The sequence below is a fragment of the Malaclemys terrapin genome, chromosome 7 (assembly GCF_027887155.1).
Source record: "Malaclemys terrapin pileata isolate rMalTer1 chromosome 7, rMalTer1.hap1, whole genome shotgun sequence".
Taxonomy (NCBI): Eukaryota; Metazoa; Chordata; order Testudines; family Emydidae; genus Malaclemys; species Malaclemys terrapin.
The window spans coordinates 3,640,789-3,668,149 of NC_071511.1; the positions used below are offsets into that span (position 1 = coordinate 3,640,789).

Here is a 27,361-nt window from a genome sequence, read left to right on the forward strand (position 1 = left end):
CCTACTTCGGGGAACCTGGAGGATAGTGACAAAGTGGACAGGCTGTTAGATTCACTAAACTCTACATAGCTTTTGAATAATCATTTGGAGAGGTAGGAATACAGAAAAGGCTCCCCTTGGTCCTGCTCATTCCCTGCTTCCAAATTTGAGACCACAAGATTGTATTGTTGCTAAGAATAAAAGATATCAGGTCTATTTAGGATACAGAGGGGAAATATAAGTATTAATTAATGTTGTAACACAATACTTGCGGGCTTAGGCCTGTAAGATATTTAATTTATCCGATTTAGGATAAGATCACTATATTATAAAGATAAGTTAGCATAAGTTGGTTAATAATAAACTTGCTGAGCTTGTGTCTCTGCTTGTGATATGCTGATGTTTCGAAAATAACTTCTGAGTTTGAATAATTATGTCTACAAGAGATCACTAGACACCACAAGACGATGGTCAGTAGCCAGGGTGAACTATTAGAGGGAGGATGGATAGCTCAGTGGTTTGAGCATTACCCTACTAAACCCATGGTTGTGAGTTCAATCCTTGAAGGGGCCACTTAGGGGATCTGGGGCAAAATCAGTACTTGGTTCTGCTAGTGAAGACAGGGCTGGACTCGATGACCTTTCAGGGTCCCTTCCAGCTCTATGAGATCGGTATAGCTCCATATATTATATTATTTCCTTAAGGTAAACCACCTGTTGTTCTGGTGATAGAGTGACATAAATGTTAATGAGTATAAGGGGAACAAACAAGTTAATCTATGGAAAACAGGACACCCTAAAAGTAGTGGGGTGTGGAAGTAAGTTCAAAAAAAGAAAAACCTTCATAAGTATATATAAATCCCAGTCAGCATCAGCCCAACACATTATAAAAGCTGTAACCTAGCCTGCATGTCTTGGGCTGGGAGCTGAAGGGGGATGCCAGGATGATGACCACTGGTGCTGATGATGCTGGTGAGAATGATGACTCACACTTTGGGTTTTTCTGCAAGGGATGGTGTGAGTAATGCAAATGCTAGACATTCCGGATTATTCTCTCTCTCTTTGACTAGACTGAAGAACATGTACTGCTGTTTGGCTGGCTAATAAAAGTAATTATTACAGAAAGAGCACTGTGTAGTGTCTGATGTGCACCATAGGGTCCCCTTTCTATTAATAACATCTCTACAATAGTCCATTTTGGGACTGAACTCTCACATTAGGGTGAGGCTAAGACCTAGTGGAGACCCAGAGGTGTCTTTCTTGTCATTTTACTACAAGCATGCATAGATCTGGGAGGGGGTCGGCTTCTAACAAAGATGCAAGATGAGGGAGTGAGAAGACACTAGGTGACCTACCCAAAAGACACAAAGTTTAAAGGTAGCCAAAGCCTGCTTTGGGGAGTTTGGGTAAAATTTGCTGGTTTTATAATGCAGTGTGCATGCTCTGATGTATTCATTTGGAAGTTTTCTAGGTTTCAAACTAACCTGAAATGTCAAGCAAAACAAACCTAGACAAACCCAAATCAGTGTGTTGTTGGCTTTAATTAAAACCAACAACACAGCAAGCACTCTAAAAACATCAGCAGTATTATTTATTCTCTTTTAATAGCAAGATTTGCTAATCTGTGGCTTTAGATAATCTGTTGACTATTTACAGTATTTTTTCCACTAATTTAAACAAAAAAGCCAGAGAAGGATACATAGAAATAAACCTATCGATTTTCTTTTGCATTCTTTCCCATAAATTCAACAATTTTAATAGAACATCCAAATAAGTTCATTCTGGGGGTGAATATCACTTAGAATTGAATTCAAAGTTTATTTAATAGCATTTGAAATAAGCTTGAATCCTTACCAACCTTTCAGGTAAAGAGCATGCATTTGCCTTGGGTTAATGCTGTAAGTATTGATTTGCAACTTAACTTTGAAAAGTACAAAATGACCCAAAATTACAAGGGTATAAACAACTATGGATACAAATACCGCAGTGTGTTGGGGGAATTTATGTAAACATGGGAGCTCTATGAGATAATGGAAAAATACTGATCTCTCTGGTATGATATACTGATTCTACAGCTTGAGGCAAAACAACAAAACCATCCTTTCCTGTGTAATGGAAACTTGGTACCTACAGAATGCCAAAGGAAGGTGAATTTGAAGTGTATCAGGGTGGTTTTGGTTGCCCAAATACTTGTGCAAAATTTAACACGTTTAAGAAGAATTTTTATTTCTATATTCACAGAACTCAATATAAAAATTCACTGAAACCAATGAAATACAGTGAAACCTCTTAATAGCCTCCGTTGGGATATTTTGGACAACATAACATGCTGGTGGTTAACACTGGGTTGGCCGATTCACCAGGACTTCATCTACATTATGTGTGTACATTAAGATAAGAATTTATCCCCCACAATGCGTAGTATGGAATACTGATATTTAGTACAAACTAGAATAAGTAGCTAAAAATGACCTGTTGCTGGTTTTCAACATTAACAACAGAGCATTTGGTGGGAGGAAAAAAACAAAACATTTAGTAACGAGGACATGACTTTACTTGCTCTCTTGCAAAGAATCCAGTTTTGTTTGCTTTTACACTGACTTCCCAACCATTCATCCTCACTGAGATCCCACCTCAGCCTGCCTTACTGTGATTCTTACAAGAGGTAGGAACTGGCGCTAGTACATGGGGGCAAGTAGAAGGAAGACATATAAATCGCAGAGTTCCAGGATGACAGCTGGAGCAATGTCTGTTGGCCCCCCACCTCCTGGGTTCTACTGGTAACATTATCAGCAGAGAGTTCAACAGACCCTTCCTTCTGCTGGAGAGCGAAGGCAGAGTTATTTGAAAACCTAAAAGCAGGTTTCAAATTTAAAAATAAACAAACATTTTGATACCTGTTTAATGAATCATCTCTTATTCATGAAAAGTGTAACTTTTTATATAATAGTCCAAAATGCTACAATTTTCAATAGCATATTTGCAGTAGCTTGAGTTTTAATATTTTCAAAAAGGAGGGGCATTATGAAATCCAAAGTGTGGGGGTATGAAGCACACACTTGAGGATTGCAATTTCAGCTAAAGGAATGCCTCAGTTGTACAACACTGGAGAAACTTTTAGCTGTAAAATGGATTTTTCAATGAATGAGACCAGCTTTTTATGTCAATAGAATACAATATGAAAAGACAAAATTAGAAAAGATCTCTTTATTTGATTTGTACTGAGAGTTCAAAACTGCAATTTCAGAAATGTTTGATAAAGAATGTCTTTTTTTATTGATTGGCATTATTAACCTCTTGCCAGAGAGTCGTTCTATTTGATTTAGTTTAAACACGTCTCACATCTGCAGTAATGTATGCTGTCCTTGGTCCTGCTCCTGCCAAAAAGCCTCTTGCCAATGGAATGATGCATTTCAGTGGCCATTCCTGTATAAATATTTTAAATAAATAAATGTCAAGATAAGTAAGTTACCTACTGGGGATTATATTGCCATTTTTTTCTAAGCTGTAGTTGAAGATATTAAAACCTTCTTTTAAAAATAGCAGTTTGTTCTCTCATGCCTAATGACAGATAAACCCACTGAGAAAGTGACAGTGAATTTGTTTTTGAGCCCAGCTTTGGGTCTGCTTCTGTTTAAAAGTTTCCTAGTTGTAAAAGGCAGATTTAGACCCAGGCTTGAGCCTGCGGGGTATTGTAGGTGGGGAGGTTTGAAGGTGCTACATTTTTCTATTCAGTACTCAATGCAGCAAGCATTTAAGTTTTCACTTAAGCCCCACTTAAGACAATCAGACTTAATCATATTCTTTATTTTAAGCACAAGTTTAAGGGCTTTGCTGAATCAGGGCCTTACAGATCCTGTAATGAAATGATTTACTGCCAAGATCTCCAGATCATTCTGATATCATACAATAGTACCTGAACCTTACTAACAAAGAAACCTACGTTTATATTAAACAATGCAGAGCTATTTTTATCAATTGAGTAATCCACAAAACAAGTCTCTCAAACAAATCTACTATGATGACATTCACAAGAGAAACCAAGTTCCTTCTTCACATAATCAGTTGCTTTATAAAATATTAAATAAGCAGATGCAAAAATAAATTTCTATCTTGCAGTTTGAGAAGTACAAACTCTTTCAGACCACAGACTTTCGTTATTGATCTTTAAAAGTAAAAACTGGCTGAAGAGATTTTTCTAAATTAAAAGTAAAGATTGCAATTTAATTCTCATTTTTGTATAAATTATTTATTTATAGACTAAACAGCATTTGGGCATTTCTACCCAGCAGCTACAACTTGCAAACATATGATACTTCCAATGTAGAGCATACTCTGCTTTACATGTATTAGGCATTAGTGGATTTTTCATGTTTAGCATGGTGAGTATAAAAAGCAAACATTTCTCACAAGACTGATAAGTTTGCCTTTAACAAGAACAACCTAGACCAAAAATTATTAGAAAAATATCAGCATCCCCAATGGGCTTTGAAGCAATCTAATTAGGTAGCCCAACACTATATTTTGTCAAAAACCTGTGACAACCTAATAACCAGATTGTCATCAGAAAGACATTGAAAAATGATGTTGTGTTTGCTAGCATTAAAATACTACATCTTTCTGTGCTACCTTCATCATATAAAAAAATCTTGCTGGTATTCCACTGGTGTGGAAGGATATTTATTGAAATTATTCTTTTCCACTTGAGAAATAGAAGGCATGGTGTACTAAATTTAACTTAAACTCTAATAAGAGCTCTTAAAAACCAAATGCCTAATTTCAGATTTGGAACCTGGTATTCTGTGCTATGAGAAAAGGTAAGCACTTGACATCAAGAAAGTATATGTTCGGACTTCCAAAGGATAATATTTCAATGGGCATTAAGTTTAGTATTTAAACCTTAAAATCAAGTCACCATACATTTCAGCTTCTAAGATAAGATAAAGCAGGAGTTATAGATATGTCACAATAAGAATAGTTATGGAATTTTGAAATTATAATATATTGTCCTGGATTTTAAAACTGTGCTTGCCGATTAAATAACCAATTGCAGGTAGTATTTCACCCTTGTTATTCTAAACAGAGTTATCCAGACAGCTTCATTTAAGCAAACTGAATTAGAGAATAAACTGTTAGACCTGCCATCAAGATATACTGGACTTTAAAATCATGTAATTTGGTTGCCATCTTCTTTTCCCCATCCCCTATTTCCATTTAAATTCTCACATGATTTTAGCAGCCACTGTCTTGAGAACCTGTAAAGCAGAGCGAGAAACCAATGTTAGATACAACCTAAAAATTGTAGTCTCAGCCCTCAAGCAGTATAATGCATTAATCTCTAGCTCTAGCAGTTTGAGAGAGACTGGCTGCTAAACTCATGTGGCAAATACTTTTGCAAAGATGATTAGTTAGGGAACCAGTATACGTATCCTGTCATTCGTTATCTATTAGTGTTCAAAAAGGAAAAAAAAACTGATCCTGTGCCTGGGAGGGACAATGGATCTTCGGTCTCTTGGAAATATGTCCATTATTTACAACATGTGACTCCAGTAACCCCCTTCTTGTACACAAATATGAAGGAAGAGTCTGGATGAACAATACTGTACATAGCCAGAGAACTTTCTTTCTTGGGAATTATCTTTCTCCTATGTAGTAAAACAGCAATATGTATGATGTTGCCAATGCCCGTGACAAAAGTCACTTCTCCCCACTATCTAGCTCAGAGAAAATGATTCAGCACTCATCAATTTTAATCTGTATTTATACACAAGATGAAAAAATCACTGTGTGTGACTGCAATGTCACCCCATTGCACTTGAAGTATTAAAGCTAGAAACATAGCAACAGACCATTAAATGATAAACAGAGGAAGGGTTATGCCATTGAACTAATCAATTCATTCTAAGTGTGCATGTGTGGGGAGCGTATCATATCAATACATGTAGTATTGAACTTTAGCCATTGTTTCTTCATTCTTACATTTTCTTTCACAGAGAATCCTTCGTAGTGATGCCTGAAGAAATACCCACTGGAAAGAGGAGGTTACTCACCCTGTGCAGTAACTGACGTTCTTCGAGATGAGTGTCCCTGTGGGTGCTCCACTCCGGATGTTGGTGCGTCCCTGCGCCTTTGCTCGGAGATTTTTGTAGCAGTACTCGTACCGGCCACGCATGCGCAGAGGCTGCCCCCCTGCTGAGAGTCTAGCTTAATAGTACGCATGCGTGGCCGGTCTCTCCAGTTCCTTCTCTACCGTCCCCGGCCTGAGACGGAGCTCAGCAGACTTGTTAGGAAATTCCTTTCTCTTGTTACAATTACCCTTCTAGTTAGTTAGTTTGTTGTTAGTTACCATTTTTATTTAAAAAAAAAAAAGGTCTAAGTTACTGTACCAAGGAACCTTGCCAAGGCAACTACTGCTAATATTGTGTAATTTCTTTTTGCCAGTCACCACACTATGAGAAAAATCTCTGTGCAGGGAGCAAGGCATGAAATACTGCTGTCTTGCTTTCTGGAGGAATGTATTTATGGTGAGGGAAATCTGGCTTTTTCCGAGTACTTTTACACTTGAACTCTATTTTAGACTTGTTTTCCTGCTCATGTTATTGATTGGATTGAAAGCCATATACTGCTCTCACTCCACAGCAAAACTCCCCCGCCACCATTACTGCTACTGGAGTTGACTAAGGGCAGCATATAGCCTTTGGGTAGCACAGGTCTCCATTTTGTACACAGAAATATGTGGTAGTCTTTCAACACTTCATCCTGAAAGCAAGAGCTATGGAAAAACAACTGCTTTTAAGAAACACCTTGTCATTGAATATGAAAGATGTGTGTTCCAAGAAAAAGAATTTAGACACAAGCATGCTATTTTGATTGGGTCTAGCACAGGTAGGTTCCCCTACTGACACATTTCAGAGAGCATATATTGGAAAAAGCAAAACACCAATGTTGACTTTATATCTCCATTGGGAATGTGAAAGAGAATTCTTGATCATTAACGTAACACCCAGTTTTCATATAAGTCATCCATCAATTCTCAAAACAAGAATAAACACATTTCCCCCCCTCAGGAAAAGGATTAGGTAGGCATGACATTTTTTCCCTTCTGTGCAGCATGTGTTTATAAGCTTCCCTTTTGTAGCATTTATGGATTCATTCAGAGCTATGGTTAAGCTGGAGCAAAGCAATTTGGCACGCTTGCATTTCCTTTTATCGGGGAAAGCAAAAACAGTCCACAAGGTCTGGATTGACCTTTAAAGCATAAGTATTTATTGGAGATGCTAGTGGCTTACTGATTGTGTTTAGTAAAAGGGAACCTAAATTTGATCAATACCATTATCAACAGCACATTACCCTTACTCAAGAATCGTTTTTGAATTGTATTGGTGATAAGATAATATGACTGGCATTCCATAAATATAACCAGCTACATCATTTTAAAAGACACATTAATAATACACGGCTTGATTCTGCCATGGTGTATTTGCAGACACCTCACTGTCTATCTTGTAAAGTCAGCTACTTCACTTAAGACAATTAAAAAATTTAAAACCCAGTTTGTTCAATGCAACTATGTTTTAAAAAACATATAAATATATGTATGCCTATCTTACGCTACCACCCCTGGGAAGTAACAAAAATAATTGGCCTCATAAAGGTTGACTTCAAATAAAGGTTAAAGAAAATTATCCTGGAAACCTTATGGATGCTTTAAAGTGGCCGTTTATGAAAGAAACCTATTAGAGGCAGTCCTTATTGCAATTTTCATTACAACAGTACATTATTTCTAATTTTTCTCTGGAAGCATTTGCCTTTTAATAGAAATACACCCCTTGCTGTAGTGATTGGACTCCAGATAAAGATAAGCATGCACCTCCTCTGTTGTGGAATTCTAGCAATCACTTTGTTAAAGGAAAGCCTAGAAACACATTAGGAACAATTAATTGGGAGGAAAAATTACTAGGAGATGCCCAACCAGTGACAAGGGCACTCAACTGATACAAAAGCAAATACTCAAAGAAACAGAACAATAGGCAAGTATTTTTCATTTCTTCACATATAATTGCTTTACAATAGATCCACACTCCTGGAGACTCGGTTTTGTGGATAAGACGACCGGAAGGGACCACTGTGATCCTCTAGTCTTACCTCCTGCATAACACAGACCATGGCAAATTCCTGTTTGAACTAGAGCATCTCTCTTAGAAAAACATTCAATCTTGATTTCCAGTGACAGAGAAGGAACCATAACCCTTGTTAATTGGCCTTGTTCCAATGGCCAATTATTTGTGCCTTAATTCCAATCTGAATTTGTATAGCTTCAACTTCCAGCCACTGGACCTTGTAATACCTACTAGCTTGAAGAGCCCTCTGTTATCATATATTTATTTGTTCCACATATAGATTCCTATAGACTATAATCAAGTCATGCTTTAACCTTCTCTCCATTAAGCTAAATAGATTGAGCTCCTTGAATCTTTCATTATAAGGCATATTTTCCAGTCCTTTAATCATTCTGATGGCTCTTTTCTGAACCCTCTCTAATTTTTCAACATCCATCCACCAGAACTGGACACAGAATTTCAGTAGTGATCACATCAGTGTCAAATATAGAGATAATATAACTTCCCTATTCCTACTCAAGATTCCCATTTATCCATCTGTAACGGGATGCACACACCTCTTCTGAGCGCCCCCTTGACTGAGTGCGCCCCTGCATACTCTCTCCCTCTGATTGTCCCTCCTCTGGAGACAATGTCTTCACCCTCCTGGGGCTTCCTGGCTCCAGCTCTCTAGCTGGGTCACTATAGTTCAGTTCCCCTCTCTGGGGTGCCTCACTGTCCAGGCCACCAAAATGTATATTGCTTGCCTGCCCTTAACATACCAAGTGATCCAGATCACTCTGTAGCAGTGACTTATCCTCATTATTTACCACTCTTCTAATCTTTATCATCTGCAAACTTTAGCAGTTATGATTTTATGTTTTCTTCCAGCTTTCTTCCAGGTCATTAATAAGAAAAAAACTATCCCTGTGGGACCCCACTGGAATTACATCCGCTTGAGGATAATTCCCCTTTTACAATTACAGTTTGAGATCTATCAATTAGCCAGTTTTTGACCCACTGAATGTGTTCCATTTTGATTATGTATCGTTCTGGTTTCTTAATCACAATGCCCAGTCTAATAGGGTTGAGAGGTTAGACTGCATGGTTATATTTTATTTTATTTTGGTAACCATTCTGACTTTTTCCCTATCACTTATAATCATTTGAAGTCTATCTTTTGTAGTCAATAAACTTCTTTTACTGATTTTCTTTGCAAGTGAGTTTGCCTGAAGCGTGTGGTAAATCTGCTCAGGTTTGCAAAGGCTGATGTATATCCACTTTCCATTGATGAAGTGGTGAACCAATTTATAAATTTGCACTCCTCATCCTGAGCAGTGCACTATGGTATATTCCGGAGGTATACGGCTGGAGCTGGGGGGATTTAGCTGTTGCCTTTCTCTGTGGGATTCCTGAGTGGCTCTGGGAGCATTCATGCAATCTAGCTGGAAGTGGGGCTCCACATGCTGTTGAATTGAGTATTAACAGGGCCTAGAGGGTTTCGCTGCTTGTCACTAGCAAAGCATTGTGAGAGACAGCCCAGGCTGGAGAGTTACGGGAGCACAGCGGTCCCACAGTCCAAGGCTGCACTCCAGGGATCCCCGTCACAGTCTCCTTGTGTCCTTTAGCTTTCCTTACTAATTTTCTACAATTCATAGCTTTATATATATATATATATATAGCCTTACTTTCCCCCTCTAAGCCAAGTTAGTTTTTTTTTAACTAGTGTAGTCATTTTCCTGAATTGTCATTTTTGGGCATCTAGTGAAAACATTCTTAAAAATTTTGTTTCAGTTCTTTCAGCTGACTTGACTCATAATTGTTTTCAGCTTTGTTAAATTGGCCTTTTTAAAATCACCAAGCATGTTACTGATTTAGACTTTGTTTGCACACAACAAATATAATCAATTCATGATTACTTGTACCTAGGCTACCATAAATTTTTAGTTTTTGTCATCAATTCCTCTTTATCTGTCAAAATGAGGTCTAATATAAAATTCCCCTGAGTTAATTGACACACTTTTGAGTTAGAAAATTGGCATCAATAATTTTTAGAAATTCCAAGGACAGTTTAATACTGGCAGCATGAGACCCCAGCATACATCGCTCAGATTGAATTCCCCCATGATAACATAGCTTTTTGTCTCACACACATTACAGATAGGGCCTGGTCACCCTGTTCTCTGTTGTGATTTGGAGGTCTATAGCAGACACTTACTAGTACCTCATCTTGTGCTTTATCTGCTAGGCCACTGATCCATAAGCATTCAGAAACATTTGCTTCCAACTTGTCAGTGATTTTGAAACAAATAATGCCATTTTTTTTTAATACAGAGTGCAACACTCCTCCCTTTTTACCCACTTGATTCTTCTTGAATAGGTTATAACCATTATTTTAACATACCAATGATGCAAATCATCCCACCAGGTTTCAGTTATATCGACCAGACCAAATTTATCCTCACAAATCAGAAATTCCAAATATTCTTGTTATATTAACCAGGCTCCTCACATTTGTGTACAGTCAATTAAAGAATTTCTTTTCTGCATGTCCCTTGGTGCTTTGATTAATTTTGTCCTCAACATCTCAATTTTGTTCTAAATGTGTGCTCATTTCCCCCCCTTTTCACCTTCCCCTTTTATTGTTAGTTAACACCCTCCTGACTAGTATAGCCAGCCTGTCCCCTAGCAGACCAGTTCCCCTTCTACTGGGAAGGAGGCCATCCAAACTGCACCGCCCCTTCTGTCTTTCTTCACTCCCAGGATTCTGAGAAGTTTACTTAGACATTCTTCTCCTTCAGCACCCTTCCAAATTCTCCAAAGTAGTCTATAATCTGTGAGATTTCCTGTGAAGCAGTGTCATTAGTGCCAATATGCACCATCGTCTTTGCATGCCAATTTCAGATGCAGATCCCACCTCAGTGTCACATCTCGTCTTGGAACCAGGAAGACAGCACACCATCCTATTGTCTGTCTGCAGAACTTCCTCTCCATTCTTCTGAGTACAGAATCTTAACAAGGATGATCCCTCTTCCTTGGATGGGTAGAAATTTCTTTGAGAACATGCCTGATTATCTTCCAGGTTGAGCTGAGTAGCCATCCACAGGAATCCACATAGCTCTCAATTCCATTCAACCAGCTGGATCTTCAGATATATTTTTTAGAGTTTTCATGCTGAGAACATGATAATGATTGAATACTTCTAGCTGTGTGAAATTCCTCCTGGTCCTCTGCTATCTGGTGGTTACACCATGCCCATTCCCTTCTACCTCCAGCCATTGAGAAATTCAACTGCTCCTCTCGCCTCTGAGGGTTACAAATTGACAAACCTTCTCTCTGGTTTCCACTCTCCCCAGTTCTGTGGTGGCCAACTCCTTTCTTTCTAATCTGATGCTTCCCAAATATGGTGTCCAAGATCTCTTCAGCCACTCTGATGATGTGTAGAGTCCATATTTGTCCTTCCAGATCACAAATCTTTTCTTCCAGCACATCCACCAGCATAGACAACCTACAGAGGAAATGGCTGCCAGCAAGAAAGAAAACATTGCACCTCTGCTGCAGGTCACAACCACTCATCTATCATTGGTCACAATATTGAGTGTAGAACTGTACCTAGAAAGAAAGCATCTCACAACTCCTTCTGAAAATCCTCTTTGCTGCTCTTGTTAACCTCAGGAATTCGCCTGACAACTGACTTATATATTAAGTCTTGCTGCTTAGCTCCAAGCATGAGTCTACAACTTATAAAAAATACATTACAGTATAGTCTGGAAAGCAGATAAGGTGACATACACCTTGGTAGCAAAATAGGGGCTGGGGGACTATTTCTTTAAAGGGACTGAGAAATAAAACAGCTGAAGATCAAATAAGTGTTTAAAATACAAATCCCAAAGTAAAACAGATCCTGAAAACTAAAGGGTGAAATTAATCCACTGGACCAGGGATAAAATGTACCATTATTCTGAGAGAGCCAAAGCAACATGGTATAATGAAAACAATTTACTGTCCTGGAATTCAGAGCTTGATCAGCTGTCAGAACTGGTGTGAACGAAAAGTTTGGGAGTCCATGTGCAGGAATGAAGGGGAGGTGAGATGAACTGACAAATTAATTCATGTCCTTTTAAGGTACTGTGGACTTGTTAAGCACTTCTCAGGGCATAGTCCTCACCCTCACCCAGGATTGTATGTTGAAACATCAAAGGTATTTCTGTATCAATGTGCCTTGTTGGCACCAATATCTTTGGTTTAACTGACTGCTCTTAGAGGTATCAAAGTACAGCTTCAGGATCCATCTTATTAGACATCATCCAAGTTGCCCAACACTGATGCAGTCCTGACACACAGTTTAGACCCTCTGATTCACTGGAGGGTTTTGTGTTATCTTCACATGTGACTTCCTTCTGGAAATAATGACCAACCAGGAGAGCTTCCAGAAACTCATTCATCTTCGAACCCAACGGTCCATGGCCACATCTTGCATAGATCTCACAGCCGAGCCAGCCATGACCTACACCATGGTCTTACAAAACAGCAGTCACCTATCCATAACTTGCATCTGAAGAAGTGAGGTTCTGACCCACGAAAGCTTATGCTCCCAGTACTTCTGTTAGTCTCAAAGGTGCCACAGGACCCTCTGTTGCTTTTTACAGATTCAGACTAACACGGCTACCCCTCTGATACTATCCATAACAGACATTGTATGAGTGTACTCGGAGAAAGCACTTTTGATATTGTTGAATGTAAGTGCTGTAAAAATGCAAAGTCACATGAACACTTATTTAACAATCAATATTTATTTGTGGCGAACCAAGTGCATAAAGGGCTTAAATTAACACACAAAGTACAGAAAGTACACAATATATAGCATTTCTGATTAAGGTTTTTCTTTTGAGGAACATTTCTTACAATACCTACAGATCTCAAATAAGTGTTGTGAGGCTTATTTAATAAAAGCATGTAATGTGCTTGGGATCCTAAGATGGATAGGACTATATTATCACTATTGCATTATGGCTTTGAAACAATTTACTTTACATGTTGGTATAAAAAATCCCAAACCAAATTTCACTCCCTTTAACTTGCCTGATAAACAAGAAAGATCAAAAGAAATTGGAATCAATAGATCTGAAACATTGAAAAATTCCTCTCACCAGTATCACTCTGGCTCCACTGCATTTGTCGTCTGAATAGCAATGTTCTGAGGCAGCAAAATAACTTAATATGGAGCTTCCATTAGCCTTTAGGACATTGGCCAGTCCTGGAATATTTTATTTATACCTGGAAAGGTACTGAAACAAATTATTAAACAATCAATTTGTAAGCACATAGAGGATAACAGGGATATAAGGAATAGCCAGCATGGATTTGTCAAGAACAAATCATGCCAAACCAACTTAATTTTCTTTTTGGACAGGATTACTGGATTAGTGGATAAGTCAACATAATATATCTTGAATTTTAGTGAGGCTTTTGACATGGTCCCACATGACATTCTGATAAACAAACGAGGGAAATGTAGTCTAGATTAAATTAGTATTAGATGGGTGCATAACTGGTTGAAAAACCATACTCAGAGGAGTAGTTATCAATAAAGCTAAGATTCTGTCATGGATATTTTTAGTAGAAGTCATGGACAGGTTATGGGCAACAAACAAAAATTCCACAGAAGCCCTTGACCTTGGGAGAGGGGGGACAAACAGAACACTGCCGAGACTTGCAACTGCTCCAGCCCAGCCACTGCTCCCGCAGCAGGGGCTGACTGCTGCTGTTCTAGTCTCAGGTGGCTGACCCAACCCCAGCCACTGCTCCGGTGAGCCAGGGACCGCTGCTGCAGTGGCCTCAGGGCTGGCCACCAGTCAGCTGTTCTCACTGCCCCAGGGATGGCCATAGGTCAATTGTTCCAGCAGCCACTGTTCCAGCAGTCCTGAGGCTGACAGCTACTCCAGCCCTGCCCCAGAAGATGTCACAGAGGTCCCCGAAAGTCATGGAATCCATGACCTCTGTGACAGAAACGTAGCCTTAGTTATCAATAGTTCCCTGTCAAACTGGGAGAAAATATCTAGTTGGGTCTTGCAGAGATCAGCCCTAACATTTTAATTAATGGTTTTGATAATGGAGTGGAGAGTACACTTATAACATTTGTAGATGAAAGTGGTTGCAAGCACTTTGGAGGACAGGATTAAGATTTAAAATTATCTTGACAAATTGGAGAATTGGTCTGGAATCAACAAGATGAAATTCAATAAAGACAAGTACTACACTTCTAGGAATGAAAAAATCAAATATACAACTACAAAATGGGGAATAACTGTCTAAGTAGTAGTAATGCTGAAAAAAGGATCTGGGGGAGTATAGTGGATCACAATTTCAGTAGAAGCCAACAATGTGATGTAGTTGCAAAAAAGTCTAATATCATTAGAGGATGTATTAACAGGAGTGTTGCATGTAAGACATGGGAGGTAATAGTCCCACTCTGCTCAGCACTGGTGAGGCCTCAGTTCGAGTACTGTGTCAAGTTCTGGGCACTAGGCTTTTGGAAAGATGTGGACAAACTCGAAAGAGTCCAGAAGAGAGTAACAAAATTGACAGAAAGGTTAAAAAACTGGACATGTTTAGTCTTGAGAAAAGAAGACTAAGGGGAGGACCTGATAAAAGTCTATAATAGCCCTCAATGTTTTTGGCAAGAGGACAGTGATCAATTGTTTTCTATGTGCACTGAAGGTAGGACAAGAAGTAGTCAGCTTAATCTGCAGCCAGAGAGATTCAGGTTAGATATTAGGAAAAACTTTCTAGCTGTAAGAGCAGTTAAGCACAAGAACATGTTTCCAAGGGAGGTTGTGGAATCCCCATTATTTGAGGTTTTCAAGAACCAGTTAGACAAACACCTGACAGGGATGGTCTAGGTTTACTTGGTCCTGCCTCAGCACAGGGGATGGACTAGATGACCTTTCCAGCCCTATGTTTCTATGATTTACATCACCAGTAGATAGATAGCTTCCTAGGTTATGGCAGAAGTCACCAGGCGATGCTTCATTAGGAGGAAGGGCCATAAACAGGCATGAGGAAAGACTTGGTGGCTCACACTTGGGCTCAACCAGCACTTTCTTTCTCCTACCAAAAACCTTTCTTCCTACCAGCTCATCCTCCAAGAAGCAGAAAAACCTTAGCAGCTCAGGAATATAGTAATAACTGAGGGCATGGTCTGCCTGACACATAGGTCAGACCAGCTCTGTGGTGAAGAGTCAGCTGTGGATCAGGACGAGGATACCGGGAAGATCTAGCATAGAAATAACTGAGAAGGAAAGAGAGAGAGAGATGGATAAAGATGGACTTGAGAAGTTACCTTATCTCGAGTCCTTATCTTACAACCCTAAAGACAAGTAAAGCACAGCTGTTTAGTTCAGAGGTTGCTTATCACTTGTGATACAGCAGCTGCCGCCAAGGTAACTATATACAGCATTTGCTTAACAAACAGAAGATTAAGCAGGTGCAAGCAGCTATAAGCCCATAAATTGCAGCTGACATATATAAATAAGAACAGATTTTTTTCTCCCCTAAAAAGTTTTCCTTTTTAAAACACTTTTATCCACCACATAAATATTTGTTCCAATTCTTTTGGCTTTATTCTACCTATAAACAGCTGAACTACACATATAAACATTAAAAATCAATTTACCATGTCATAAAATGTAAACATGCTCAGAAAAAAAATAAATTTCACTCACATACTATACCATAACATACATTCATTTCTTCTATATCATACAACTCTGTTATTTCCCAAATGTTTTAACAGTTGATCACAGTGGTTTACAATTGACGACATTGCAAGATAATAATAATTTAAACCTCACTGCATAATGTGACTGTCTTGAATTTCTAAATCTGCCTTTTATGTTGCAGGCTGCTTTATTTACTCCTGAGGACATTCTGCACCAAAAAATTAAAAATTTTGCACACAATATTTTAAAATTCTGCAAGTTTTATTTATCAAATAAATGTGGAGACTCCAGCATGGAATTGGGGAGCACAGGCCACTGGCTGCACAGAGGTGGGAGATCACTGTGCAGCTCCCTCTCGGGACACGGACTCAGCGGTGAGGCTGCATCCAACCCTGACACAGCGCAAGGACCAGGCCTTCCCCAGAAACACTCCAGAGCCCTGCCCCTCTGTGCCAGGTGCACCAGGTATGGGCAGGCAGGCTCAGCCAGGCAGGATCCCAAGTGTGGAGGGGCTTAGTGTGGGGGGATCCAGATGTGAGTTGAGAGGGTTCTGTGTGGGGCAATCTGGGTGCAAGCGACTCAGTGGAGGATCCGGGTGCACGGGGATCTGGATGCACAGGGGCTTGTTGAGGGGTTCTAGGTGCAACAGTAATGGGACTCTGCAGGAGGGTCCAGGTTAAAGTGGTTGGTGCTCATCAGGGGGGCTCTGAGTGTGGAGGGGTAGAGCTCAGTATGGGGGCCTGGGTGTGGAGGGGGCTCAATGGGAGATCAAGATGCTGGAAGAGTGGGGCTCAGTGGGATAGGGACCCAGGTGCAGCTGGTTGGGGCTCAGTGGGCTGCGGATCTTGATGCGGATGGCTCACCGATGTGGTCCTGGTACAGGGGGAGTGGGGCTCATGGTTGGGGGGGGTTCTGAGTGTGGGGGGGGTGAGGCTTGCCATGAGGGACTGGGTATGAGGGGGTCTGGATGCATGGGGGTTGGGCGGATGGGAGAGCATCTCCCTGTACAGGGATCCTCCCCCTGCAGCTGAGGAGCAATGGGTGCAGGAAGAGGGGCGTGGTGGGGGGGGGAGTTTGCAGAGCTTCCTGCAGTTTGGGGAGAAATCTGCAGGTGGGTCTGACCCAGCCCTGGATGCCATGTAAGGGAAGAGGAAGTCCCGTCCTCCCCAGCCCCAACGAGCAGCTGAGCCCAGCACAGGGTAGGAGCCACCAGCCAGGTCTTCCCCAGTCCCACCCTGTCCCCCATAGTGATTTATCTCTCTGCTGTCTGCCCTAGGAACCCAAAACATATTGCTGGGCAGGGACGCATGACCGCTCTTGTGGCTTCCCTTTGCTTCCCTGTCAGAAAGTCATTTTTTTCCTGCGGGGAAGCAAAGAACTCTTCAGGGGACATAAATTCTTCATGTGTGTAACGGCGCAGAATTCCCCCAGGAATATTTATTATCACAGTTCTTAACATTAGCTCTTATGAAACTGACAGCAGAAAAATCTCAAAATTAAAAAATAACTTGTTGAAACCAAATACAAACTTATAGGCTATTTTAACCTGTCCAGTGAAGCCACTTGATGAAAGCGATCTCTGTCACAGCCCACAATTTATCGTCCAATTTCTTTTCTGCATGAACTATTTCCAGTTTAAGTATGAATAAAAGAGCAATTAAGTTGCACATTTATAAATACGCCTACCAATAGGAGTAACATTTTCTTCAGAGAAAAGATGAAAGCTATTGAAAAACTGCAAACAAAGCTAACTATTGTTCTCTATTACTTCAAATTCAGCTTTTTATCCATTTAAAGCCCAGTGACAAAGTCAGAAGAACTTTGCAGCAGTCAAAGTCTGTCCGATAATTTCCTGCCTTCTGCAGAGTTGCCTGCTGCATACTATTGCACAACTGACTATCACAATAAATTTAATACAACCAGATTAAAATGCCACTCTGCATTCTGTTTTAAATGTTTGATTTTGCCAGCTGGGGCTTTACTCAGCTACTGACCAGAAGCAATACCAGTGTTGTTTTTTTTAAATCATGCCTACCATTAATCATAGTGAACAGAGCTACACTGGAATATCTTAACCACTGTGAACAAAGCATAAGTCAGCAATCATGCTCTAAGATATGGCCATCCTCAGCACATCAACTTGTTTCTTTACACTTCCCCTCTAACAATTGCTCAGCATTTTGTGTGTGATGGGACAACTAAGTGGTTAAAGAAGTTGTCCTGTCAGCTATATCTTTAAATGCTTAAATCCCTGAATAAAAGAAAAATCAATGTTGTAAGGCAATGTTTGTCAATGCAACGTAATAAATACACTTACCTTTACAGACTATTCTCAATGGATTTCACTTCTTTGCTGTACTTCAAAGCTACAAAGGGATAAAAAATAAAGCATTGACCTGCCTGCCAGTGAAGAAAGAATGCTTGGTGTATACATTAGTAACCATGTTTTACTTATGTCACAGCAAGAGTCGCTGGAGAAACCTCTGATAAAAAGTTCTCACTACTATTTCATAGGCCAAATTCTGGCTGCCAATAGCACACAGGCATATAGCAGAAAACTTGCAGGGGGGGGGAGGCAGGGCAAAAGCGTTCTGTCCAATTTTGGCTTCCTCCAAAATCCACAAAGACACTGCTCCACACGCCTGCCGAAGGGGCACTATTGAGCATAGTCTAAAGATCAGCTGGCATGATCCACATGTGATGCACAAAAGTGGAAGTACAATGCCTGCTCTGGCAATAAGAACCACTCCCCTTGTATGGGGAACGAGGAACATCACCAGTTCAAACGCTGCTTTTGCAGCACTGGCATGTGGTTCTTTTGCAACCTATTTTGCAAGAACACCATACATATAAGAATTAGAAGTGAGTAAACCTCCACCATTGTAATGTAAGTGGACATGAGAAATTTAATATACAGTTCTTTCACCTTCCATCTTGAATGACAGAATACCAGGGAAAATATTAGTTGTATCAGGAAAAACTGAAAAGGTTAAAATTGAATTTTAAATAATTTGTTAATTTCATTCCATGTATTACCTTCCTGTTCGACTCCCATATCCCTGTTAGGATTTAGAAATGTTTCCAAAAGCTGCAATGCCTAACTTTTATTACACATCTGCAACGTTCACTCCATGCATCTGAAGAAGTAGTGAGGTTTTTTACACAAAAGCTTATGCCCAAATAAATCTGTTAGTCTTTAAGGTACCACTGGACTCCTTGTTGTTTTTATTACACAAGACTCCCTCAATACTTTATTTTTCTAATGACATCTTTTGGCTAACAAAGAAGCCATGGCTAATCTCCTCGACTAGAAGGAAGGATCCCTTAGGGCTGGAGAGTCTACAAAAGGGAACTGCACAAAGATGCTATCTGATATCCCACATGGTACAAACCTACCCAGGTTTAGGTCCTTCTGGATACCGCAGGGGAAAACCCATTTGGGGTCATGAAATCTGAGGTTTGAGCAGCAGGGTGATGTTTCAAGTCAAACCTGCACTTACCTAAATAACCCCCATCCAACTTGCTTATACAGATAAAAAAGACTATCCTGCAACCAGAAGAAAAAAATCAGACAGAAGTATTTAGGTTTCTCATGTCAGACAAAGATGCATGGTGAGGAAGATGTGCCAGATAACACACTGAGCTGTCCACCCTCAAATTGGCACAGCAGTTTAACATCAAAACCACTCAAATCTCCACTTAGATATGCAGATATAATACCCATTGAATTAAACAGTATTAAGGCTTTGGTGAGACCAATATTGGGATACTACATACAGCTCTGGCATCCATATTTTTACAAGGATGTTGAAAAACTGGAAAGGTTGAAGAAAAGAGATAAAAATATTCAAGGTCTGCAGAAAATGCGGTAGAGTGGAACACCTAAAGGGCCCGATCTGTTTAGTTTATCAAGACGACTGAGGTGATTTGATTTCAGCATATATGTATCTCCACTGAAAGAAAATACCAGGTACTAAAAGGCTCTTTAATGGAAAAAGGCATAACAAGAATCAATCACTGGAAGTTGAAACCAGACTAATTCAAATTAGAAAATAGGCACAAATTTATAACAGTGAGGGTGATCAAGCATTGGAACGAACTACCAAAGGCAGTGGTAGATACTCCATCTCTTGATGTCTGCAAACAAGACTGGATGCCTCTCTGGCAGATGTGTTTTAGCCAAATGCAAGTTATTAGGCTCAATATACTGGTAACTGAGTGAAATGTAATGGCCTGTGATACAGAGAGGGTCAGCCTAGATGTCTAGATGGAGAATTGGGCTAAATGAAATCTGATGAGGTTCAACAAAGACAAGTGCAGAGTCCTGCACTTAGGACGGAAGAATCCCATGCACTGCTACAGGCTGGGGACCGACTGGCTAAGCGGCAGTTCTGCAGCTAAGAACCTGGGGATTACAGTGGACAAGAAGCTGGATATGAGTCAACAGTGTACCCTACATATTGGCAATGAAACAGCTGGAGTTTCCTGTCCCCACAGACTTTCTGTCTTCTGAACCTCAGCAGGAGATGATTTTCAAAGAAAAAGAGAACTATAAGAAAGGGGAACAGATGCCCCCAAATACTCCTCCCTTTCTCTCTCCCCATGGCATCAACACCACCTGAAGGATAAAGAAAGTAACACTGTGGGAAAAGGTCCTGGCTGAAAGGAATCCAGCAAGACTGCTGAAGCATGTGGTGTGAGAGAGATGAGCTTTGAATTCATTTAGCTTCTTCAGTTAGATAGTGGTTGCATTGTATCTTTTATTTTCTTGTAACCAATACTGACTTTCAGCCCTCATTACTTGTAATTACTTAAAATCTTACTTTCTGTAGTTAATAAACTTGTTTTATTGTTTTATCTAAACCAGCGTATTTGGATTGAAGTGCTTGGGAAACTAATAATTTGAGATAATAGTATTTGGACATATTTTATATTAATAAAATGATGGACTTCATATGACGGAGGCGCCCATCTGTCGCCCTGACATTTCATCTCGGGAGGTATGCTGCCTGCTGGGAGCCCGTATCCGAGATGTTACGGAGGCATTGTCGAGGATTATCCAGCCCTCTGACTACTACCCCATGCTACTCATCCATGTGGGCACAAATGATACTGCACGGTGTGACACTGAGCGGATCAAGAGTGACTACAGGGCTCTGGGAGTATGGGTGAAGGAGTTTGGAGCGCAGGTGGTATTCTCTTCAATTCTTCCTGTCAAAGGTAGGGGCCCGGGCAGAGACAGATGCATCATGGAGGTGAATGCCTGGCTGCGAAGATGGTGTCGCCAGGAGGGCTTTGGCTTCCTAGACCACGGGATGCTATTCGAGGAAGGACTGCTAGGCAGAGATGGCGTTCACCTTTCGAGGAGAGGAAAGACCCTATTTGGACACAGACTGGCTAACCTAGTGAGGAGGGCTTTAAACTAGGTTCGACGGGGACAGGTGAGCAAAACCCACAGGTAAGTGGGGAACATGGAGACTGGGGAGATGGGTCGGAAACGAGAGGGAGTGTGGGCTATATTGTCAGAGAGAAAGGAGGGTCAGGACAAAACTGGGAGGAAAGATCAAACCAGTATCTTAGATGCCTATATACAAATGCAAGAAGTATGGGGAATAAGCAGGAAGAACTGGAAGTGCTAATAAATAAATACAACTATGACATTGTTGGCATCACTGAAACTTCGTGGGATAATACACATGATTGGAATGTTGGTGTGGATGGGTACAGCTTGCTCAGGAAGGATAGACAGGGGAAAAAGGGAGGAGGTGTTGCCTGATATATTAAAAATGTACACACTTGGACTGAGGTAGAGATGGACACAGGAGACGGAAGTGTTGAGAGTCTCTGGGTTAGGCTAAAAGGGGTAAAAAACAAGGGAGATGTTATGCTAGGAGTCTACTACAGGCCACCTAACCAGGTGGAAGAGGTGGATGAGGCTTTTTTTAAGCAACTAACAAAATCATCCAAAGCCCAAGATTTGGTGGTGATGGGGGACTTCAACTATCCGGATATATGTTGGGAAAATAACACAGCGGGGCACAGACTATCCAACAAATTCTTGGACTGCATTGGAGACAACTTTTTATTTCAGAAGGTTGAAAAAGCTACTAGGGGGGAAGCTGTTCTAGACTTGATTTTAACAAATAGGGAGGAACTCGTTGAGAATTTGAAAGTAGAAGGCAGCCTGGGTGAAAGTGATCATGAAATCATAGAGTTTGCAATTCTAAGGAAGGGTAGAAGGGAGAACAGCAAAATAGAGACAATGGATTTCAGGAAGGCAGATTTTGGTAAGCTCAGAGAGCTGATAGGTAAGGTCCCATGGGAATCAAGACTGAGGGGAAAAACAACTGAGGAGAGTTGACAGTTTTTCAAAGGGACACTATTAAGGGCCCAAAAGCAAGCTATTCCGCTGGTTAGGAAAGATAGAAAATGTGGCAAAAGACCACCTTGGCTTAACCACGAGATCTTGCATGATCTAAAAAATAAAAAGGAGTCATATAAAAAATGGAAACTAGGACAGATTACAAAGGATGAATATAGGCAAACACCACAGGAATGCAGGGGCAAGATTAGAAAGGCAAAGGCACAAAATGAGCTCAAACTAGCTACGGGAATAAAGGGAAACAAGACGACTTTTTATCAATACATTAGAAGCAAGAGGAAGACCAAAGACAGGGTAGGCCCACTGCTTAGTGAAGAAGGAGAAACAGTAACAGGAAACTTGGAAATGGCAGAGATGCTAAATGACTTCTTTGTTTCGGTCTTCACCGAGAAGTCTGAAGGAATGCCTAACATAGTGAATGCTAATGGGAAGGGGGTAGGTTTAGCAGATAAAATAAAAAAAGAATAAGTTAAAAATCACTTAGAAAAGTTAGATGCCTGCAAGTCACCAGGGCCTGATTAAATGCATCCTAGAATACTCAAGGATCTAATAGAGGAGGTATCTGAGCCTCTAGCTATTATCTTTGGAAAATCATGGGAGACAGGAGAGATTCCAGAAGACTGGAAAAGGGCAAATATAGTGCCCATCTATAAAAAGGGAAATAAAAACAACCCAGGAAACTACAGACCAGTTAGTTTAACTTCTGTGCCAGGGAAGATAATGGAGCAAGTAATTAAGGAAATCATCTGCAAACACTTGGAAGGTGGTAAGGTGATAGGGAACAGCCAGCATGGATTTGTGAAGAACAAATCATGTCAAACCAATCTGATAGGATAACGAGCCTTGTGGATGAGGGTGAAGCTGTGGAGGTGGTATACCTAGACTTTAGTAAGGCATTTGATACGGTCTCTCATGATATTCTTATCAATAAACAAGGCAAATACAATTTAGATGGGGCTACTATAAGGTGGGTGCATAACTGGCTGGATAACCGTACTCAGAGAGTTATTAATGGTTCCCAATCCTGCTGGAAAGGCATAACGAGTGGGGTACCGCAGGGGTCTGTTTTGGGACCGGCACTGTTCAATATCTTCATCAACGATTTAGATATTGGCATAGAAAGTACACTTATTAAGTTTGCGGATGATACCAAACTGGGAGGAATTGCAACTGCTTTGGAGGACAGGGTCATAATTCAAAATGATCTGGACAAATTGGAGAAATGGGCTGAGGTAAACAGGATTAAGTTTAACAAAGACAAATGCAAAGTGCTCCACCTAGGAAGGAAAAATCAGTTTCACACATACAGAATGGGAAGAGACTGTCTAGGAAGGAGTACGGCAGAAAGGGATCTAGGGGTTATAGTGGACCACAAGCTAAATATGAGTCAACAGTGTGATGCTGTTGCAAAAAAAGCAAACATGATTCTGGGATGTATTAACAGGTGTGTTGTGAGCAAGACACAAGAAGTCATTCTTCCACTCTACTCTGCTCTGGTTAGGCCTCAGCTGGAGTATTGTGTCCAGTTCTGGGCACCGCATTTTAAAAAAGATGTGGAGAAATTGGAGCGGGTCCAGAGAAGAGCAACAAGAATGATTAAAGGTCTTGAGAACATGACCTATGAAGGAAGGCTGAAAGAATTGGGTTTGTTTAGTTTGGAAAAGAGAAGACTGAGAGGGGACATGGTAGCAGTTTTCAGGTATATAAAAGGGTGTCATAAGGAGGAGGGAGAAAACTTGTTCCACCTTAGCCTCTAAGGATAGAACCAGAAACAATGGGTTTAAACTGCAGCAAGGGAGGTCTAGATTGGACATTAGGAAAAAGTTCCTAACTGTCAGGGTGGTTAAACACTGGAACAAATTGCCTAGGGAGGTTGTGGAATCTCCGTCTCTGGAGATATTTAAGAGTAGGTTAGATAAATGTCTATCAGGGATGGTCTAGACAGTATTTGGTCCTGCCATGCGGGCAGGGGACTGGACTCGATGACCTCTCCAGGTCCCTTCCAGTCCTAGAATCTATGAATCTATGAGCTTGTATTGTCCAGGTGAGGGCTGAGCAGTAGAAGATGCATATTTCTGGGGGAAAGTCTGGACTGGGAATTTGCTGGTGTTGCTCTGCAGTGTAATTCAAAAGTTTCTGGCCACAGCCACTTACACAATATAGCTGGGAGTGATTTACATGCTGGAAGCTGTGTAAAAGCAGACCAGGAGTGTTGCTCTCACAGCAAAACAGTATAAAAGGCACATCAGGATGGAGAATTGAGGGGACACAGCTTTTCAACAGTCCAGATCGTACCCTGGGTAATGTCACAACTGCTGCTGCAATTTGGCTAGTATTTTCCATACAAGTCATTTACTTCATACAGACATACTCTTCTACTGGTTATGAAAACACTGTGCACATTACAGAAGACATTTTGGAACTCTGCCTTTTCAATTCTAAAACTGACCTATCTTGACAAATTAGTTATTCTTAATCTGATAGTAATTTACACTGCTTTTTTGCATTTTGTGTGTTTCAGATGAAGGAAGTATTTACTTCAAAAATAAACATCACTGAATTAAAGAAAGCAAGATAGGATAGATGAGATCGCTGTCAAACTATGTCAATTTTGGACTAAAACCCAAAATGATGCTTTTGAAAGGAACAGAAAATCCTGTGGCACCTTTAAGACTAACAGATGTATTGGAGCATAAGCTTTCGTGGGTGAATGCCCACTTCGTCGGATGCATGCAATGCATCCGTTAGTCTTAAAGGTGCCACAGGACTCTCTGTTGCTTTTTACAGATCCAGACTAACACGGCTACCCCTCTGATACTTGAAAGGAACAGTCAACTTGCAATCTACAAAATTTTGTCTTTTAAAACAGGTTGAAAGTAGTTTCAACAATTGTATCTGCCTCTGAATTCCACTGCCAAATTTTGTGATTTGCAATTTCAGTTTCATGTTTTTAATTCCAACTGACAATACAAAGAATGCTGTCAAATATACTAAGTAAAGCTGAAAACAAGTGTTCTGTAATCTTTCAGTTACAGTAATCTTAAGAGTTATTTGTTTTTACATGAGTAGGTAAACATTTGCGAACAGAACTGCAATCTCTTTAAGGATGGCAGTGTCCCTTTAAAAAATTATCTGCAAAAAGTTCATTATACTAGATGTAAATTAATTTCTACGAAACATTATGTCAAATAGCTAATACACATGCATAGTGCTAGCTGATTTTCAGACAAACTATGCTGATGAAATTCAATAAGAACAAATGCAAAGAACTCTACTTAGGAAGGCATAATCAATTGCACAAATTCAAAACTGGAAATGATTGCCTAGGAATGAGTACTGGGGAAAGGAACTGGGGATTATAGTGGATCACAAACTAAATATGAGTCAACAGTGTAACACTGTTGCAAAAAAAGTGAACATCATTCTGGGATGTATTAGTAGGAGTGTTGTAAGCAAGAGACAAGAAGTAATTCTTCATATCTACTCAGAACTGATAAGGTCTCAACTGGAGCATTGTGTCCAGTTCTGGGAACCACACTTTGGGAAAGATGTGGACAAACTGGAGAAAGTCCAGAGGAGAGCAACAAAAATAATTAAAGGTCTAGAAAACATGACCTATAAGGAAAGAATTGAAGAACTGGGTTCGTTAAATCTGGAGAAGAGACAACTGAGGGGGAACCTAATAATCTTCAAGTATGTAACAGGTTGTTATAAAGAGGAGGGTAATAAATTTTTCCTCAAATCACTGAAGATAGGACAAGTAGTAATTGGCCTAATTGCAGCAAGGGAAATTTGGCTAGACATCAGGATAAACTTTCAAACTGTAGGTAAAGCACTGGAACAAAATACCAAGGAAGGTTCTGGATTCTCTGAAGGTTTTTAAGAATAGGTTGAACAAACACCTATCAGGGATGGTCTAGATAATACTTAGTCTTGTATCAGTGCAAGGGACTCGACTAGATGTCCTACCAAGGTCCCTTCCAGTCCTACATTTTTATGATTCTACACTATACCCCAGTATTGTAACTAAAAGAATTAAAGTGATTTAAATGAATTTTGTTAATAAAATATTAGTCAGGTATTTGTATAACTAGTACAATATAATGCAAATAAACATACAATGTACAAAGGAAATGCTGCAAGAAAAATCTTAAGGGCCCAAATCTGCTCGTCTTAAAATCAATGGAATTTTTGCTATTAATTTAGGCCCAAATCCTGCAAACACTTTATCATGTGCTTAACCTCAAACACGTAAATAGTTCTGGTGAAGGGGAGGGCTAGCTCAGTGGTTTGAGCATTGGCCTACTAAACCCAGGGAGTTGTGAGTTCAGTCCTTGAGGGGACCACTTAGGAATCTGGAGCAAAAACAGTAGTTGGTCCTCCTACTGAAGGCAGGGGACTGGGCTAAATGACCTTTCGGGGTCCCTTCCAGTTCTATGAGATAGGTATATCTCCATATATTTATTTTTTTTATTTAACTATTTGTGCTTAAAGCTAAGCATGTACATAAGATGACCAGGGCCTTCTGTGGAACTATATTATTGCACTACAAATAATATAATATCATTATAATAATAGGTGTAACTCATTTCCAATATAATACAAAATCTCTTAATTTGAGAGTTTTATACCTCACTCTTGTATAGAGTGATACTATACAAGAAAAGTCTAAAATCATTTTTCCCAATAAAGATTTAAATTATTCATTTGTTCTTTTACTGCTGTTGTTTTTGCAATTGAGAGCTACAAAAATATATGTTAACAAGTTACGTATATGTTAACAATTTGTAGCCTAAAATTTAAAATGGAAAAATAAGAGCCTTTGCAGAAAGTTGCTTTAGGAACTTTAAAGAAAAAGCTATCCAACAATCTAATCCATACCTGCTGTTTGAGCAAGCGGTGCCACAATTTTAGAAAAAGTAGTAAGTTAACAGAATACATAAAAAGATCAGGGAGGGAGACATCTACTGAAACTGCCACATTCCACATTAATTCAGGAAAGTAAAGAGTTAACCAGTTTATTGTTGTAAACAAAGGCATTTGGTTAAATGAAAGTTCCATCAAAGCTTAATAACCAAATTCAAGTGAACACAAAGTAAAGGATTATATACTTTCTGTGGTTTCTATAATGGCTAATCTAATGACACTAAATGGAGTGTTATTGTTGATTCCTTTGCCTCT

The 27,361-nt window shown here is 39.9% G+C and overlaps 1 protein-coding gene across 5 annotated transcripts in view; it reads right to left on the bottom strand.

The window, feature by feature from the left end:
* Positions 1–27,361, bottom strand: part of FHIT (fragile histidine triad diadenosine triphosphatase) — a 1,028,576-nt gene that overhangs the window by 968,860 nt on the left and 32,355 nt on the right. For 3 of the 5 annotated variants that reach the window (XM_054036277.1, XM_054036270.1, XM_054036275.1), the window contains one exon: positions 18,116–18,164. The exons of 1 other annotated variant lie outside the window; for it this stretch is intronic. The gene's annotated coding sequence lies outside the window, so the exon portion shown is untranslated. Of the gene's footprint in view, positions 1–6,028; positions 6,083–18,115; positions 18,165–27,361 lie in introns of those variants that run through there. One more of the 5 variants, XM_054036273.1, reaches the window with a different exon arrangement.